This window comes from Mauremys mutica, chromosome 1, assembly GCF_020497125.1.
Source record: "Mauremys mutica isolate MM-2020 ecotype Southern chromosome 1, ASM2049712v1, whole genome shotgun sequence".
Classification (NCBI taxonomy): Eukaryota; Metazoa; Chordata; order Testudines; family Geoemydidae; genus Mauremys; species Mauremys mutica.
In genome coordinates, this window is record NC_059072.1 from 289,324,470 (window position 1) to 289,337,231 (window position 12,762).

The following is a 12,762-nucleotide window of genomic DNA, read 5'->3' on the forward strand; positions in this document are numbered from 1 at the left end:
ATATGAATAATATAAAGTACCTTTTCCAACCGTACCATTCTTATTCTTGAAGTTTCTGAATATTTCACAAATATATCTGTTAATTAGTGTATAAATTACAATTATCTTTGAATGTCCCATTTTCTGCTCTTTTTCCACATTTTTCAGATCTCTCCAGGAAAGAAATTCTGAAATTTTGAGATCTGAAAATTAATTTATGTTTAAAGTTTACCAAAATCTACAGTAATAGGATATTTAAAAATGTACTAGTATGTTATTTTTTGATGTATTAACATTATTTGTAATAACAGCGTCTATAAACATCAGGATAACCATTCAGTATTTTCACTGCTGAATATATTTTTTATCAAATGAGTGTTGCAGAAATTACATTTTCCTTCAAGGGTGGGAGGTGAGGGGGAGGAGGATCAATAATGTTTCCACCCCTATAGGCTTCAAAATTAAACTTGAAAATGAGAAACAAGTATAAACAAATGCACTGATAGTCTCCTGAGTCCATAGGCAGCATAAAATATATGAGTATGCACTGCTCCATTCAATTCAAGTTTTCAGGCCATCTTTCCAGATCATGAAAACAAGCCAGATGCTGAAACCCTGGCTGCATTGAGTCAATAGCAAAAGTCCCATCACCTTCAACAGAATCATGATTTCATCCTCAATTTAGAAGCAAAACTCTGAACTCTTTTAGATGAACTGTTTGTATTGCAGTATTGCATATATACCGGTTGCAGAGACAGAGGTTAGTAATATAGATTTCAGTCAAATGCTGCAGCATAACAACTCATTTAAACAGTCTGATTAATATTCTGTTCTCCTCCTGCTACAGTTTCTTGTGACATAATCATTTCAGTAGTTCTCCTGGTGTAATAGAATTATCCAAGGAAGACAAGACTAAATGGCCTTCTAATACATGATAAAGAAGCCAAATAAGGGGGAAAAGCCGTTCCTCCCACCCCTTTCTCATTTTACCTTTAAACAGTGTTAAGCATAAAAGTAGTTGATTTGCCTAAATAGTTAATGATAAGAGCTTACATCTTAAAATTGAGACCATATTGTTTATACCTTCTTTCCTGGCAGTCAGCTAACAAATTCTGTTTTATATCCATGACCAGTATACAGACTTAGGTTATATTAGTGCACCACAATTTTATAACCATCTGCAAGAAAAGGAACTACAGATGTTCCCCGGGGTACACAAACCCAACTCTCACAAATCCACACTTATGGAAAAAGTTCCGTAAGTTCCGAAAGCATCTTCTTTTTGGTATAATTGTTGGGCATATATTTCCTACTTACACAAAATTCGACCTATGCAAGGCATTCCGGAATGGAACACTTGCGTAAGTTGGGGAGCATGTGTATGTAGAAACTGAAGCTGATATTGCTAAACAAACACAGTATGTAAATATCAGCTCCCAAAATAGAGAAATATTAATTTTGCTGAACAAATCTAATAGATTAAAAATGCTATTTTAATGCATCTAAAGGTGTATTTCAAGAGAGTTTAAACAATTAAGCATTGCATCATTTTAATTTTAATGCAAGTGTGATGTATGATTGAAACGACCATTTATATAATTAATATTGCCACTTAAACAATTGCAACAAATCTTGTACAATGTGTGTCATGTAAAAGTTACAGTCTATTAAATATGATTTTCCTGTTTGTATGCATATCATCTTTGTATCTAAAGATATGAATATTGACTATGTACCAGTATTTCAAATGTGTTTGCTTCTGTGGTAACACCCACAAGATAATTTACATCCAGGATGGCCTGCACATTGTGAATGAACTATTCAGGTTGATGGCCCATTAAGAAACACTTAACCCTTACAATGAATCATAGAAGAAGCTCCTCTCCACCTGGTGAGCCTTCCTGAGGATGCTTTAGCCAAAATATGGGTAATGAGTCAAAGCATGTAAGAACATGTGACTTACTCATGTGACCCCAGAATCCATCTTGTGCCTGTTCTTTTCTGCAAACTGCTGGGAGCTTTGTTTGGGACAGTGAAGTTCCCTTCACATAAAAGAAAGTATAAAATGCACTGGAAGCATCTCTATTTTGTCCCTTTCCTGCTCCGATCGCTGGGCTTACTGTAAAAGGAGCATTCCAACCAATGGACTGAGGACTATCCTATCTTTTGGAAATTACCAGGTACTTTACAAACCAGCAGTTTATTACATCACTGCTTCAAACCTGATACAATAACTTTGCAATGAGTGTATGTATTTGTTTTCCTTGACCAGTTTAACTGTCTTTTCTTATAAATAAACCTTTAGATACTAGATACTAAAGGATTGGTAACAGTGTGATCACTGGGTAAGATGTGAGTTATATATTGACCTAGCTATGTGGCCAACCTCTTGAGATTAGAAGAACCTTTTATTTGATGAAATTGGTTTTAAATAACCACTCATTATTAAGTCTAGTGTCTGGGTGGTGAAACAAGGGCTGTGGTGCCTAAGGAGACTGCATTTCTGACTTCTTGTTAACCAGTGTGGTGAGACAGTTTACTTTTGGTTCTGGCTTGGTATATCTAATAATACAATAACCAACAGTTTGTGGTGAGTTTGCCCTATTTCTCCATACAATATTTTTTACACACTTGTTTTCTGTAATTTATACCAAATATGTTCTGTGGTCCTGTAGACAAGCAGACTCACCCCTGCGGCGCCTCCTGCTGGTGTCTTCCGGGAATTAGCTCGATTCAGCTCTGGAGCGCCCTCTGCAGGCCAGTGATCCACCTGTCCTCTGGCCCCCCCATGTCCCTCCCTGGACCCGATGCCCTTTTACATGGGGTGCTGCCCCCTGGCAGTAACCCCTTTCTCTCAGGGTCTCCTCTCCCTGGGAAACCCCCACCCTCTATCCCCACCTCACCTCAGTATATGGCTACTGCCAGTCATTGTCTAGCCCCACACCCTGGGGCAGACTGCAGTATCAGCCTACTCATCACTGGCAAGGTTGGGTTTGGACCTGCTGCCTTGGCCTACCCCTGGGCTGCCCTCTGCAACCCCTAATACCTTTTGGCTCAACTCTAGGCTGCAGCTTGGGCTTTCCAGGCTAGAGCTCCCCAGCTCCTCTGCCTTTCCCCAGCCCTGCTTCACTCAGGTACCTTATGTCCAGCTCTCTGCAGCCAGGCCCATCTCCTTCTATAGCTAGAGAGAGACTCTTGATCACCTGGCTTCCAGCCTCTTTATACAGGTCAGCTGTGGCCTGATTGGGGCGTGGCCCAGCTGCAGCCACTTCCCAATCAGCTCAGCTTAGTAGCTCCCAGCCACAACCTTCCCCCAGGGCTGTTTTAAGCCCTTTAGGGCAGGAGCAGGGTAAGCACCCTGCTACAGGTCCACTGCCTTGTAATAAAGAAGTAACTCTGTAATATAAAATAAAGTTTTATATATAAAGTTATCTTTTAAATAAGCATTCATGGGCACTCTTTCTGCAGAAAATATGCTCAATTTATCGTCAGAGAAATACAGGTACAACATGTAGTATTCCTATACAGTCTGCATGGTGGCATGCTGCATATTTACATATCTGTAATGTTAATTATTTTTAATACTTCATTCTTTTTCCTCCTACAGATACCACAGAAGATTAAAAGAAAATTTTAAAAGAAATATTTAAAAAATCTATTCCAAAAAGTAAAAATCAATGGTTCCTTACATAAAAGTCATGCAAGGAAATATAATGGTAAAATACATTGTTTGATTGACTGTACATCAGATGGCAAAAATCAATGGTTTCTCGTAAAGAAAGTATCCTTGGGGAAAGAAAGATACAAGGTATGAATAGAATACTAGCTTCTGAATCTGGCAGCCCTGGAGTTGATAATACAGTATCTAATCCTTGTCCCAGAGTGGCAAATAGCTCACTATTTCCAAAGTTTTTAATGATCCAGAATGAATACATTACACTATCTTTCCTGCTGAGCTCCTTGAGCCTTTCTTTACATGAGGGACATTTTTAAAGACTAATCAATTACATCAGAAATTATCCAATTTATCCACTTATTTTTAAGTAGGGGTAACCCTTTTATTGTCATGTTGCTTTCTGGTTTCCCCTAAAGGAAATTTGAATCTGAACTATATATTTTACCCCAGCTACACGAATTTCTTTTTAATAGGCTGGATTTAAAATGATTCCTGAAGAAGTATTTTTCTGAGGCTGCTACACTTACTAAATTATGTATGAAAGACAGCTGAAAGCGAGAGAGTCACTTAGTGAATATAAGATGGCTGTAACTGATCATATACAAAGTATCCAGAGAAGTGAGAACTCCATTTCCTCAACAACAGAGCTTGAAAGACCTTGTAAGTTGTTTTGTCAGCATATAGAATACTATAGTTTAACATTACAGCTGAACCAGGAATCAGAAAGATCTCTGCCATGCTATGCCTCATCAGTGTATCTAACAGAGAAAAACAGAATTCAAATGCCTGATTTCCATAATTGTCCTACGAATAAATAGGGTTCAAATAAGTACTTTTAGATTTCTTCTTTCACTGTGTTGTATCTAATAATGTTAGATAATTAATAATGTATGTTCCATGCTGTTACGTATCATTACTCCCCTCATGAGCATAACTCCTTTTCATTATGACAGCAACTTCTTTTAACAAATGTGAAAATATGGGGAACAAATCACTGAGGTAGGTTCTATTTACGATGCCCTATCTCTCCAAAGTCTGGGCTTAATCATTCAGTATTTAAGGTGCTTGAATGAAGGAGATAATCATTACCATGTTGCTTTACCTCTTGCCTCAAAAGTAGAAGTCTTTGTCATCTATTTAGCATAACAGATTTAAAAGAGTAAACCTGGGTCAGCCACTCAGCTGTTGTAAAGCTGACCTGTAATTTTGCATTTGCAACCAGTTGTAGGTGCAGATAACAGAATTTAGGTGTCTATTTACCTGACTGAATCTACAAATCAAGTTAGTTAGCTTCATATTTCTATAATTTAAGTTGCAAGTTTTGTTTCCACAACTGATTGCAGGCTCAAAATTAGGTTAGGTTGACTCATCTTTAAAAAGTTTGGCCCAGTAGAGCCACACAGGATTTTCTGATGTGGGATTCTCTTGATCTGCTGAAGCTGTTCCATAGTAAATAACAACAACCAAACAAAAAGTCATTGGAGTAAGATGACTGGTTCCTGGGTTTCCCACGCCTCAGGTGAGTGCTCTAGTCGCCAGGCTACAGAGTCATTACCATTCTCTCTGTTTATCTCATTATTTACCAAAGTGGAAGATCTTAAACACAAGATATTGCACAAGCCCCACAACAGAATAGCCTATACCCCACGCACTCCCTGTGAGAGTAGCAGATCCTTGTTCAAATCCCTTTTTCTCTCCTCAGGTAGAGGGGTGACTTGAGCTGAGATGCTTCCACATGCCAGGTGAGTACCATAGCTTTCAACCCAGCGGTTATGTGAGAAGCTGTTGTCCTCTCCCCAAAGCTTCTTACCCACAGCTTCTTGGCACAGGCACCTAATGCCAAGAGAGGGTTTGCATTTGAGAATCCCAAGCAGAGGGAGATGCTTATCTCTGTGAGAGGGGTAGGTTGATCTTTCCCATTCACCAGTTTAGGTGATGAGCTTCCTAAAGTGCTGAGTTTTGTGACTGCCATTCTAAGGTGCTGATCTCTACCCATACATTGTGCAGGGAGCTGAGGTTCTGAACTCAGGCTTTATGAATCCCAGTGATTTTTCGAGGCACCTAAAAGTTAAGTGTGGCTATACTTGGTGCCATCATGCCTAATTCCTTTGTGATTCTAATGCTGGTGCTTTGAAGGAGTCAAATAGAGTATTTAAAATTTATGGCCCCAGACCAGCAAATATCTGTGCACACCTCAGTGGGCCTCAATGTTGGCACAGGAGAGTCACTTGTAAGATCAGCCAAGCTCAGAAATTCTTCCTAATTACTGTACTTCATATGGTTAAAAAAATGAAACATATTAGTTATATAAGAGTTACGGCTGAACGTGTGCTTTAATGGGGTGCAGCTAATAACCCAAAACAATATCACACTTTTAAAAAGAAATTTCTGCAGCTATAAAGAAAAAACACAACACTAAAGGAGTAAGTTTCAAGTATGGATCTGTGGATCTTATCACATACTACATCTCTCACATGTCCCTTGGGAGGCTGAGATGTATTTGCATGTTTGTCCCTAAGACCAAAATCAAACTAAAAATACACTATGTAAAAACTGGGAGATATTTGCATGAGCCTAAAACATGCATTTAGACAGATAAAAATAAAAAAAAGTTTAAATCCCATAATTTTGTGCAACTGAGAAAATGCAAGTTGATAAAATAGAAAATCTTAAGCAATGGTCTCATATTATCCATTGAAACCAGTAATAAACCCCTAAAAATAAAATTCTGCCAAGCCTATGTATAAAGTTCTTCTTATTCATTGTACTACATTTTTAAGGATCTATTTGTTATTGGCAGGTGGGTCAAAGACTTAAAAAACAAAAGGCTATATGATTTCCACATTTGTCAATTTGAGACATGATGAATTCTTGCTTTATTTTGCTGGATGAGTAAAAAAAATCAGATTAAGTTGAAATATAACTTCTGTTGTCATGTTCTCAGGTGCCTATTTCTCTACTCTAAATTCAGAATGCATCCAATGCTGTTGGTAACATTGTAATTGATTAAGTGACTGGAGGGCTTGTTGAATATCCCTTAAGAGGAATCTTCAAAAGTTTTCCTGCTCTATACCTCTTGCTCAGACAGGTGATGGTTTAGCTCTATACCTCTTGCTCAGACAGGTGATGGTTTAGCTTTGTCAGATTATAGCGATAATGATGAATATTGTTGAAATTCCTTATGGGTGTTGTCTAATCAAATTGAGGAGAAAACTAAACTAAGGTTATTAAAAAAATTAATATGTTGGTGTTAATAGCTATGGCTAAAACAGAGCTGAATCAGTAACTGCTGTTTGTTTTAAAAATGTTAAAATATGGATTAAATTCTAAATATCCAAAATGTAATTTAACAGTGTCACAAATTATTTTGCTCTGTTTACTTAAAATGCTCAAACTGTAATTGCAATTTTACTTCTGAGAACATTGCATCTTTATTCATATTAAAAGATTAGATCCAGAACCTACTGAAAGTAACGGGAGCCTCTCAGATGACTTCATTAGGTGCTGGGTACACACACACACACACACACAACACTTACAGAAGGTGGGGGCAAACTCAGCTGAACTTTCATGGGTTTTGTAAAGGCAGAGGCAAATGCACACAGTTGGGAACCCTCTTGTAGGGAAGTATTGTAGAAATGTCCACTCCCCCCACAGCCATCTCATTGCTCTCTTTCAGCCTACCTCTACCACAAGAATGCTGGTCCATAAAGCCTCTCCTCTTTCCAATCCCTTCTGAAGACTCACTTCTTTGTAATGCCTACAACCAATTAGCCAATTCTAATCTTTCTTTCCATTAATCATATTAAAAATAAATTAGTCACTCCTGTCCTCTCTCCCAAGATTAGGATTAACCTTAATTACAATACAATTCTCATGCAAAAAAGAATTACTCAGGTGCATACTTGTCTACAGGTTTGGGGCTGTGGGGCCCAGTCTAATACTCATGGAATTCAATACACTATCTCCACAGAGTTCAATCACAGTTAGGTCAGAAACAGCTCTTAAACTGCTTGAATCTGGGATCTTGACCTTTGTGTGTTTTGGGAGGGGCCTACCACACCTTTTGGCACCATTAAAATAATGAATTACATGAATATATATTTCATATTAAAGCTAATATAAGATCAAATACTATAGCCATCACCTTTTAGTCATAAACAATTAAAATCTGGTTATAAAACGTACTGTACCAAAACACCCTGGTCCTGTTCATGTCCTCGGTTTTTCAAACAGTTACATACACAAATAGGACATGGGGTACAACTGAGAGTTTTTTGACCAACAATAAATCTTGCAAACAAGACTATATCTTGATGCCAACTTAAAGGGACAGTGCCCCTAAAGTTGGAAATGCTATTTTCATCAACCTTTACAATATACTGGGTACATGCCAAGAGGCTGGAATCTTATGAGTTAAGTACACGTGTATGGAAAAAATTTTGAAGAAAAGGTGCCTGGGAACAATTAAGGAATTTCTGTGCCAGACTAAGAAAAAATGAAAAGAATAAAAGAGAATTCGGAAGGGGTGAAATCATCCCTGTGGAGATGGCCAGTGTAAAACTTATGCACCAGTTAAGTTCCACTGAAAACAGAACTTCAGAGGGACTTGAGCAGTGCATAGTTCTTGTTCCATCTCTCACAGGGACAAATCTCACCCAAAATGAATATCCTATTTTAGTCTCATATAGGATGTCATCATAAGGCATTCTCTGCATCATACTGAATTAGAGTATTTCATTGCCCATCATCTGATTTAATTCATAGCCTGGGTGACATCCTTATAGCTTAGATTTACCAACCAGCTGTTCTATAATAAGTCCAGTAGAGCTCTGCAGAGAGTGGTAATTCCATTTCATGGAGGATTTTAAGATTTTGAAATTTGTTTTTATTCTGATTCAGAACAAAAACCAATTCAAAATGTTCCATTACATGAAATTATTATTTTTTGCCCATCTCTATGGCCTCAGAGCCAGGGAGCTTGGAGCTTGGCAGCCCTGGGAGCCCTGCCAATGACCCGGATAACCAAGCAGGCAGGAAACAAGGCAGGTTTCTGACTGTTTCAAAACCTGCTTGGCAGGCAGGCTTCTATTAGAAACCTGTGAGATAAGCTAATGTATCCTCAGGCTGTAGGTAATTTCCAGGTGGATTTACAACTGGTGTCTAGGAGTGTTCTTCCCAGTCCTGCCTCTGCCCACCTCCTGATCCTCTGATCCCTACCATCTCCATACAGACAGATCCCTGCAGGGCCGTCCTTAGGCATAGGCAGAATAGGCAGCCGCCTAGGGCACCACTAGGTCTGGGGGCACCACTCTGCCGGGAGCCCGGACAGATGGGAAGCAGTGGAGCATGTAAGAGCAGGCTGCTGGGTCCTAGAGAGAGCCAAATGCAGCACAGGCTGAGGGAGGGGATTGGCTGCTGGGGTCTTTGGGAAGGGGAGGTGGTAGGGGTTGGGGAAGGAGCTCACCTGTGAGTGTGACTCTCCTCCCTCCCCCTCCCCCCGCTGAGGTGAGGTTAGGCAGGCTCCGCGGCTCTGGAACCAGTATCCTTTGTTGTCCCCCATAACATCCATTCTTCTCCCCCCCTTCCTCATGGAGCACCCCCTCCTTTCTCCCTCCTCCCCAGGAGCATCCCTCTCTCTCTCCTCCCTCCCCTCTGTCAGGGCTGGATTGGGTGAGGTGCTGGGGGGTAGGTGGGGGGAGGAGGCTGGCTGCCTGCCTGCTGAGGAATGAAAGTGAAAGTAACTCACTTCCTCGGCCAGGATTGGAATGTCACACAGGGCTGGGCTGGGGTTAGCCAGATGTGTGAAAAATCAGGACAGGGGGTTGGGGTAGGGTGAGCAGATATCCCTATTTTATAGGGCCAGTCCCAATTTTGGGGTCTTTTTCTTATATAGGCTCCTTTTACCCCCACCCCGTCCTTATTTTTCACACTTGCTGTCTGGTCACTCTAGGTGGGGGTAATTGGTGCCTATATAAGACAAAGCCCCAAATATCGGGACTGGCCCTATCAAATCAGGACATCTGGATCTGGGCACCCTATCTGGGGAGCGCCTCTCCCCCGGGCTGGCAGCTGCCAGCGATCCACCTCATCCGGGGGGGAGATACACAGGGCAGGATAAGCTGCTGTGGCTCCATGGGTGACCTGTCCCTGAGATCAGATGCTGTGCTAACTTCACCATGGTCCATAAGGCTGGTGGTGGTGCCCATTGGCGTGTGATTGGACCTGAGGGTTTGCTGCTGCTGTTGCCACTCTGCACCCCAAGAGGTGGATTTTGGGGTCTACTGCAGCTGTTGGACCAGCAAACTGGGGGGTGAGCCAAGCATGAAAGCAGTACTGTGTTGCCATTTAGATTGTGATTTAACAACTTTCTTTGCCAAAAATTCTTGCTAACAATCCTGAATCCAATTTCAATATTTAAAAAAAAAAAAATCAATATCTTAGCCAAAAACAGAAAATTAAGTTGTTGACAATTATTAGTGACAGGTTTGGATTGAGGCAGGGAGTGGGCCAGTTTTCATCAGAGAAACAAAAAATGTTGACTGACTTTCTTATAGCCTGTTACTCCTGATAAGAGCCCTCCAACAACTGTAATATGCTCATCTCCTTACTAGTGTATAAAGCAGGGGTCAGCAACCTATGGCACACGCACCAAAGGTGGCAGGTGAGCTGATTTTTGATGGTACGCAGCGGCAGGCTGAGCGGCTCAGCCCATCACTGCTCTGGGGTTCCAGCTGCTGCCCTATTGCCAGCTGGGATACCGGCCGTCGGCCCCACTCAGCACCTGCTGCTGGCCTGGGGACCCCCAAGGAACCCCAGGCTGGCAGCGGGCTGAGCAGGCCGGCTGAACCACTCAACCTGCTGTCAGCCTGGGGTTCCATTCATTCAGCCAGCAGTGGGCTGAGTGGGCTGGTGGTGGGCTGAGCAGGGCCGGTGGAGGGTTGAGTGGCTCAGTCTGCTGCCAGTCTGGGGTGCCGGCAGCACTCAGCCTACTGCTACTCCGGGATTCCGGCTGCCAGCCCCTTGCCAGTCAGGATCCCAGCCGCCGGCCCCACTCTGCCTCCTGCCAGCCTGGGTGAGCAGAATCCCAGGCTGGTAGCGGGCTGAGGGGGGTTGGCAGCCAGGATCCTGGCTGGCAGGAGTTGGTGGTCAGAACCCCAGACCAGCAGTGGGCTGAGCAGGGCCTGGGATCCTTGTCTAGGGTTCCAGCCACCAGTCCCACTCAGCCCGCTGCTGGTCTGGGGTTTCATTTACTCAGCTGGCAGTGGCCTGAGCAGGACCGGTGGCCAGGACCTCAGATAATAACAATAGTTTATTTATATAATATAGACAAGGGTTATGAACATGAAAAAATGGGTGTTGCCATACCAACTGTAACAAGAGTAATCAATTAAGGTGGGCTATTATCAGTAAGAGAAAAAAAAACTTGTATAGTGATAATCAGGATGGCCCATTTCCAACAGTTGACAAGAAGGTGTGAGTAACAGTAGGGGAAAAATTAGCATGGGAAAATAGTTTTAACTTTGTGTAATGACTCATCCACTCCCAGTCTTTATTCAAGCCTAATTTAATGGTGTCCAGTTTGCAAACTAATTCCAATTCTGCAGTTTCTCATTGGAGTCTGTTTTTGAAGTTTTTTGTTGTTGTTGGAGAATTGAAACTTTTAGGTCTGTAATTGAGTGACCAGGGAGGTTGACATGTTCTTTGACTGGTTTTGTAATGTTATAATTCTTTGAGTCTGATTTGTGTCCATTTATTCTTTTGCGTAGATATTGTCCGGTTTGGCCAATGTACGTGGCAGAGGGGCATTGCTGGAACATGATGGCATATATCACATTGGTAGATGTGCAGGTGAACCAGCCTCTGATGGTGTGGCTGATGTGATTAGGTCATATGATGGTGTCCCTTGAATACATATGTGGACAGAGTTTGCAACAGGCTTTGTTGCAAGGATAGGTTCCTGGCTTAGTGTTTGTGTTGTGTGTTGTGTGGTTGCTGGTGAGTATTTGCTTCAGGTTGTGGGGCCATCTGTAAGTGAGGACTGGCCTGTCTCCCAATATCTGTGAGAGTGAGGGATCGTCCTTCTGGATAGGTTGTAGATCCTTGATGATGCACTGGGGAGGTTTTAGGTGGGGGCTGAAGGTGATGGCTAGTGGCATTCTGTTACTTTCTTTGTTAGGCCTGTCCTGGAGTAGGTGACTTCTGGGTACTCTTCTGGTTCTGTCAATCTGTTTCTTCACTTCAGCAGATGGGTATTGTAGTTTTAAGAACACTTGATAGAGGTCTTGTAGGTGTTTGTCTCTGTCTGAGGCATTGGAGCAAATGTGGTTGTATCTTAGAGCTTGGCTGTAGACAACAGATCATGTGATGTGGTCTGGATGAAAGCTGGAGGCATGTAGGAAAGTATAGCGGTTGGATGGATCATTACACAAAGTAAAAACTATTTTCCCATGCTAATTTTCCCCTACTGTTACTCACACCTTCTTGTCAACTGTTGGAAATGGGCCATCCTGATTATCACTATAAAAGTTTTTTTCTCTTGCTGATAATAGCCCACCTTAATTGATTAGTCTTGTTATAGTTGGTACGGCAACACCCATTTTTTCATGTTCTCTGCGTATATATATTTTCCTACTGCATCCGATGAAGTGGGTTTTAGACCATGAAAGCTTATGCCCAAATAAATTTGTTAGTCTCTAAGGTGCCACAAGGACTCCTCGTTCTTTTTGCTGATACAGACTAATACGGCTACCACTCTGAAACCTGTCACCATTTTAATGTTAAATTCCTTAGCTCCTCAGTAGACATTTGCAGACAGTTGCCAGCCAATAAACAGCTATCAGATGATAACTTTTTTCCAGAAGTGGACAGGAAGAGGTAACTGGCTTTCTGTGTCCTGTATTAAGGTTCATAACCTCATCTCTAACAAGCTTTTCAAACAGGTCAACTTGGACTGTAATTTCAGCAGCACTACTCTGAAGTGAATGGCTTTTCTTCCAGTGGACGAGCTGCTTCTCACAGTAATGAAAGGTCAAGCTAATATTTCCATTCTCAGCTCTGTGTTCTTAGTCTTACATGCCCTCAATCTACAATATTGCCACAATTCT